The sequence below is a fragment of the Mastomys coucha genome, unplaced genomic scaffold, assembly GCF_008632895.1.
Source record: "Mastomys coucha isolate ucsf_1 unplaced genomic scaffold, UCSF_Mcou_1 pScaffold21, whole genome shotgun sequence".
Taxonomy (NCBI): Eukaryota; Metazoa; Chordata; class Mammalia; order Rodentia; family Muridae; genus Mastomys; species Mastomys coucha.
Genome location: NW_022196904.1, coordinates 52,648,013 through 52,655,669, shown reverse-complemented (window position 1 = coordinate 52,655,669; position 7,657 = coordinate 52,648,013).

The following is a 7,657-nucleotide window of genomic DNA, read 5'->3' as shown; positions in this document are numbered from 1 at the left end:
TGAGTACCTTGACACAGCTTTGGAGTGTGATTCAGTTCATTCAATTAGAGTTAGTAATGACTCCCCTCTTCCTTTTGCAAACTAAGTCACTATCAACCCAGAGTGTTCAGTGACTTCTTTTTATCCAAAGTTTTGAAAATTAACATAACGTTGTCAAGAATTTGGAAATCAGGCAGACAAATCGTGGGCTGTGCATTGTTCTGTCAATCTCATAAACATGCTCTGGTGGCTCAGACGTGAGAAATTGTCTACAAAATGTGAGAATAGAATTCCCTAACCTTCTGTTTTCCCCATGATGTTTCTGTGTGTTTTCCTAAACAATCTTCCCTGCCATGTGTGCCCCACTCCTATCTTCACGGTTCCACATTTCTTTACATTATAGGGATTCCTGACCACCAGATGCCCGATTGATTTACCACTTTATTATGCCCGCGGCTCTCTAGTAATGCCGACACTGGTCCAGGTTGTATGGACTCAGAGGCTATTGCAGAGCATGTTGAGAAGACGGCAGTCCACTCTCTTTCAGCAAAAAGTTCAAAAAGGGGGGGGGAATCCAGCCAGTAATGATAGCAGCTAGGGTTTCCCTAAGACTCTGAAGCTATACAAAGGCTTCAAAGGGAATCTAGCCCAGCAAATGGCAACTGCTGAATTCTTTTCCTGAGCCCTTGGTCATACTTTCAAAGCCTCTTTTTGTCACTCACAGTGATTGGTGAGTTGTCTGGATCTATTATCTTTAAGTGGCAAATATTTAGGCAAACAAAAAGAGGTGTAGAAGAATTGGAAGACCACAGAGCTCATTCTGTTTCATCTCTTCCTGTAGCAATTTGTGGTTATTCTATGTCCTCTGATTAAAAACCTTCAAATAACATATGGGTAAGGTGGTTCATTACTATAATCCTTGAGAATCAAACTATTGATGTGAAATTTCTTGTGCCTTAAAAAAAAAAGGCATCCATGGATCTGAGTGTGATATAGACTTTCCAAGCAGAGGAAAAAACACTCAAAAGACACATCATGGGGGATGTGTTTAGGAAATAGAAATGACGTATTTAGTTTCTGGGAATGGTAAGGAAAGTAAAGGAAATGAGATAGAAGAGGAATGTTAAGCCTATATTCCCTAGGGCTGCATTGAAAATGGTGACGCATTTATCATTCAGTACAGTTGTCTGGGAACATCAACTAGAAGCTTGTAAACAACAAAAACAGATGGGTTTATTGGGATATTTGTGTTTTAAAAACATTTAAATATTTATTTTAAATTGTAAGGAGAATAGAGGAAACGAGATAGAAGAGGAATGTTGAGCCTATATTCTCTAGGGCTGCATTGAAAATGGTGACGCATTTATCTTTGACAAGGCTTGTCATGGAAAATCCACCAGAAGCTTGTAAAAAAGAAAAACACATGGGTTTATTGTGATATTTGTTTTACAAGTCCATTGAAATATTTATTTTAAGTTGTCTGTGTTTGTCTTTGCATGAGTGAGCACACATGAGCTTAAGTGCCGCGGGAGGCAAGAAAAGAGTGTGAGATCCACAGAAGCTGCCCAGCATGAGTTCTGGGAACCAAACAGAGATCCTCTGCAACTGGTTTGGTCCTTTAGTTGATGATTCAGATTTCTGGCTACATGGTCCTTTTACCACTAAAAGGTAGTTTAGTTTACTTTTGGGGGAGAAAAGGAACACACAAAAAAGTAGTAACAGTCTCAAGGAAGGATTACTTTATGGTAAACAGAAATACCCCACACTCACTTGAATAAATCAAATTTAGGAAAATTATATGTATTATGTAGTAATTATTTATAAAATATTCAGCTTTATTATTAATGAAACTTAAATTCTCCTAATTCCCAGATGTTTAGATGTCAATATAATACCAATACTATGCAATATTTCTTGGAACCTGTGTGATTGATTCTGTAAGTTGTTTTCTATGACAGTGTATTCAAGGTTATTCCCCACTTTCTCTTTCATCAGGTTTTAGTATGCCTGAAAATAATTGTCAGTGTTGGTACTTTTATAAGATACCTATTAAATATAAATTAAAATACAAAACACTTCTGTTCAAAAGCATTTCAGATTAAGAATTCTCAATCCACAGTCCAATTATTATTCTATGAAAACACAGCTCATGCCTTTGGTTTAGGACACTCACAGATAGATCCCAGAAGATCATTGTGCAGTGTTTTAGACTTTCCAGTGTGGTTTTAGTGAGGCATGCATTTATAAAGCATTAAAGTGCCATTTGAGATTCCTCTGTCAAGAATTCTTTGTTTAGATATGTACCTCACATTTAGTTAGATTATTTGATTTGTTGATGTCTACTTTCTTGAGTTCTTTATATATTTTGGAAATTGGCCATCTTTCTTTTTTTAAAGATTTATTTATTGTATTATTTATTTTTATGTGTATGAGTACACTGTAGCTGTACAGATGGCCACTCGCTCTGGCCTGCTAGCTCTGGCCGCTCTCTCCCGTGTAAAACACTGTAGCTGTCTTCAGACGCACCAGAAGAGGGTGTCAGATCTCATTACGGGTGGTTATGAGCCACCTTGTGGTTGCTGGGATCTGAACTCAGGACCTTCCAGAAGCAGTCAGTGCTCTTACCCACTGAGTCATCTCGCCAACTCCGAAATGTGCCATCTTTCAGATGTGGAGTTAGTGATAATCTTTTCCCATTCTATAAGCTGTGATTTTGTCCTTTTGACAGTGTCCTTTGCCTTACAGAAGCTTTTCAGTTTCATGAAATACCATTTGTTTATTGTCAATCTTGGTCTCTGTATGATTGGTGTTCTGTTCTGTAAGTTGTTTTCTATGACAGTGTATTCAAGGCTATTTCCCACTTTCTCTTTCGTCAGGTTTTAGTATGCTTGGTTTTATGTTGAAGTGTTACATCCACTTGGACTTTTGAAGTTTTGTCCAGAGTGATAGATATGGATCTATTTGCATTCCTCAAATATATATGTTCCCATCCAGTTAGACCAGCATTTGTTAAAGATGCTTTGTATTGTATAATTTTGGCTTCTTTGTCAAAAAACAAAAAACAAAACAAAACAAAAAACAAGTGTCCATAGAGGTATGGATATGCCATGGCTGATTGATATCCATGGGAGGCTTGCCTCATGATGGAGAAAAACAGAGGAATGGATGATACAGGGTCCGTGGGTGGGTGGGGGGGAGTGTGCTAGAGGAGAGGGAATGTGGAAGGGAGGGAGAAAAGGAGGTAGAGGAAACTGAAGTCAGGATGTAAAAGTACAAGAAAGAGAGAGAGAGAGAGAGAGAGAGAGAGAGAGAGAGAGAGAGAGAGAGAGAGAGAGAGAGAGAGAGAGAGAGAGGCAGGCAGAGATACTGCTATCACAAAGAACACACAAATTAGTAGGGATCCAGTTTCACCTTCCAAATGAATATAATGAAAAGTAACTTTATATCATTTAAGAATTAACTTATTGCCATTTCTTCAGATACTGTCTTATTTAAAAATATAATCAGATGATTTTATATTTGTTTGGGGAAGTTGATTTTTCTTACTGGGTCTTATTTTTCTCTGCCATTCACATTTAGTTTTTATGTTCAGTGTTTCAAACACGATTTTTATTATGAAGTACCCAAACTGTGACTTAGGACAGAGGATTGCTTTTTGTATATATATATATTATATATGATATATAAAGTATATATATATTATATATGATATATAAAGTATATATATATATATACTTTATTTGAGTTTTTGACACAAGGTTTCTCTGTGTAGTCCTGGCTGTCCTGAAACTCACTCTGTAGAAAAGGCTGGTCTTGAACTCAGAAATCTGCCTGCTTCTGCCTTCCAAGTGCTTAAAGGCATGGGCCACCACTGCCTGGCTGTGTTAACTTGATTATTGACACTAGCTACATGATTATCAATAAATTGTAATGTTGATCAAGTAAAAAAAAAACTAGTATCTAAAGCTGCTCTTTTTTAAATGGAAGAGATGTTTTTCTTTATTTTATTTTATTTTAATTAATTTATTATTTTACACTCCATATTTTATTTCCCCCAATCCACCTACTGACTGTTCCACATCCCATACTTCCTCCCCAGCCCCTGTCTCCATGTGGATGTCCCCACCTCCCACCCCACCTGACCTCTAAACTCCCTGAGGCCTCCAGTCTCTTGAGGGTTAGGCATATCATCTTTGAATGAACACAGACCCGGCAGTCCTCTACTGTATGTGTGTTGGGGTCTCATATCAGCTGGTGTATGCTGCCTGTTTGGTGGTCCAGTGTTTGAGAGATCTTGGGGGTCCAGATAAATTGAGACTGCTGATCCTCCTACAGGATCGCCCTTCTCCTCAGCTTCCTTCAACCTTCTTTCATTCAACCACAGGGGTCAGCAGCTTCTGTCCATTGGTTTTGTGCAAATATCTGCATCTGACTCTCAGCTGTTTGTTGGGTCTTTCTGAGGGCAGTCATGATAGGTCTCTTTGTGTGAGCACTCCATAGCCTCAGTATGAGTGTCAGGCTTTGTGACCTCCCCTTGATCTGGATCCCAATTTCGGCCTATTGCTGGACTTCTTGCCATTTAATGTATGGTGATACAACTTTTTTCCTTTCCAATTTCAGGAAATTTAAAAGTCTATTTCTCCTTGTTGCCACCAGAGGGAGAAATAGGATCTAATTCATAGCTGATTGAAGAGTCTGATGTTTGCAGATGAAGACTTTGTAATAAAAGAATCATTACTGTCTTTTTGTGCTACAAAGTGAAAATTATTCTCAATTGTAGCAATAAGCATATTACAAAATATGTAGTCTTCTATTTGAGTGCCAACAATATGCACATATAAATCTTAATTCACGAGACAGAAGCTATACAAAATTGTTTGTGAAAACTGTATCCATAGGGAAATGTACAACGAAAGGCAATGTGTGTAGAATACCTCTATGGTACTTTTTGTTCATTGTTAGTTGTTTGGATGTATTTTTAAATTTTTTTTGTATGTTCTCGATGCAAGTTCTTCACTGAGTATGTGACATTTTGTTTTAGTCTTGTGATTTCTTTTGAATTACTTTTGTGTGGTGTGAATCCACGGTCAATTATCACACTTGTATATGATTATCTGATTTTTTTGTTTTTTTTATTAAATTATTTTATTTATTCACATTCCAAAAGTTGCCCCCTTCCTGGTCCCTCCTTCCTGAATTCTTCACCCCCTAACCCTACCTTCTGCATTTAAGAAGGTGATCCCCCATCCTACCCACCTCCACCTCACTCTCACCAGTATCCCTCTTAGCTGGGGCATCAAGTTTCCACAAGATTAAGCTTATCCTCTCCCATGGAGGCCATACAAGGCAGTCCTCTGCTACACATGTGCCTGAGGCTCCTTGGTTTTTGGCTTAGTCTCTTGGAGCTCTGAGGGGTCCCGTTTAGTTGACACTATTGTTCCTATGGAGTTGCAATTCCTTTTAGCTCCTTCGGTCCTTCCTCTGAGTCTTTCATGTTGGTCCCCAACCTCAATCCAATAGGTGGTTAAACGTATCTTCATTTGTCTCAATCAGTTGCAGGTAGAGTCTCTCAGAGGAGAGCCATGCCAGGTTCCTGTCTGCACACACAATATGGTCTCAGTACTAGTGTCAGGATTTGGTGTGCTTGCATGTGATGGATCCCAAGTTGGGCCTGTCACTAGGTGGCCTTTCTTTCAGTCTCCGCTCATTTTTCCCCCTGTGTTTCCTTTAGACAGGAACAATTACGGATTAAAAATTTTGAAGATGTTTGAGTGGTCCCCTGATTCAATTGGGGGCAATGTCTATCTACTGGAAGTGGTCTCTTCCAGTTTCATCGCCCATTGTTGGGCATCCCCATTGAGTCCTGATAGCCTCTCACATCCCAGGTCTCTTGGAGTTCGTAGAGGATCCCCACCCCCTTACCCCCACTGCTGTATATGTCCTTCCATTCTCCTGGCCTTTGGCTGTCCCTCCTGTCTCTCCCCATATTTGATCCAGCCCCTCCTTTTCCTCACCTCCTGCCCTCTCCCACCCAGTTTCTTCCTTCCTTCTGCATCCCATGATTATTTTGTTCCCCTTCTAAGTGGGTTTCAGGTGTCTACACTTGGGCTTTTCTCCTTGTTAAGCTTCCGAAGGTTTGCAAGTTGTGTCAGGGTAATCTGAAATTTTGGCTAATATCCACTTATCAGTGAGTACATACCATGCATGTCCTTTTGAGTCAGGATGATATTTTCTAGTTCCACCCATTTGCCTGCAAAATTTATGATGTACTCATTTTTAACTGCTGAATAGTATTCCATTGTGTAAATAAACCACATTTTCCGTATTTACTCTTCGATTGAGGGACATCTGGGTTGTTTCTAGCTTCTGGCTATTACAAATAAGGCAAGCATCTGATTTTTCTACTCTCATTTGTTGCATTCCATGTACTTTTTGCCGGAAAATAGATGGTACAATTACGTCCAATTATTCTTCGGTTCTCTGTTCTGAATTTCAGGTCACTTTGCTCACTCTTGTTATCTGTGTAGTACAGGTGTAGTTTAGGGAAAAATAATTTTGTTCCCAGTCATAGTAAGAATTATAAACTGGGCATTTTTCAAATAAATCTTTTTAAAAGTTATGCTCCATGCTTGCTATCTTAAAAATCTTATAAAGTACAAAAGGAAAATAGATACATTTATCATATAAAGGGCTAAGAAGCAATGAACTTCTCTACACCAAGCCTGATTTGTTAACGTTTAATTTTTACTCTTGAGGCAAAATTTAGAAGTAATTACAGTACTGAGAAAAACAAAATGGTAAACGTTCCATAAGTGTAGAGAACGTTCTTAACATTCTTAAAAATCACAATGGATTTTCTGATCTGTGTTTCATATATACAATAACAAAATAATTATTTTGTGAAGATAGAGAGATATAGACCAGATAAGGGTTTCACATAGTAGGAGTACCCAGTCTGGCTTTCTATATGAATGGAACAAATTAAAAGTATGAGAAATGTGATCCACAGGCAGGCAACAGATCCAAATTAAAAGTAGGAGATCCAATTTCTTCTATCTGTTGCCTGCCTGTGAATCCCTTTCCCCTAACTAGGCCAACTTGTCTGGCCTAGGTGGGAGAGGATGTGCCTAGCCCTGCAGTGACAGGGAGGTGATACCTCCAGGGGAGTTTCCCCTCTGAGAGGAGAAGGGAGGGGAATAGGGAGAGGATCTATGTGAGGAGCGGACTGAAAGGAGTGAGAGCCTGATTTTGGGCTGGAAAGGGAATAAATAAATAAATTAATGAAAAACAGAAGAGACGTCAAAAGAATTTCATTAACCATTGTAATTTAACACTTCATATAAACTGCATAATTCTGTAAAAAAAAGCAGTTACTCATAATTTTATATTCACTAATCTCTTATGCCTTTACCTCTTCACATCTGTGCACAAAATATTTAATTTCAGAATCACACCTGTGTACATTTCTAACCACAGATTGATACATAGGGTCTTTAATGTACTAAGATTATCTTAAAACTGTTGCTGTGGAAATCAGGGTTTTCTTTTGTAGGTTCTTAACCTCATTAAAGACAGAATTTAAAGGTGGGTTCAGAAAAAGATCAAGGATTTAGTGAGTTTTTGAGAGAAAAAAAAACTGGGCAGACAAGTTACAGGAGATGAAGGAGGAGGAGGAGGA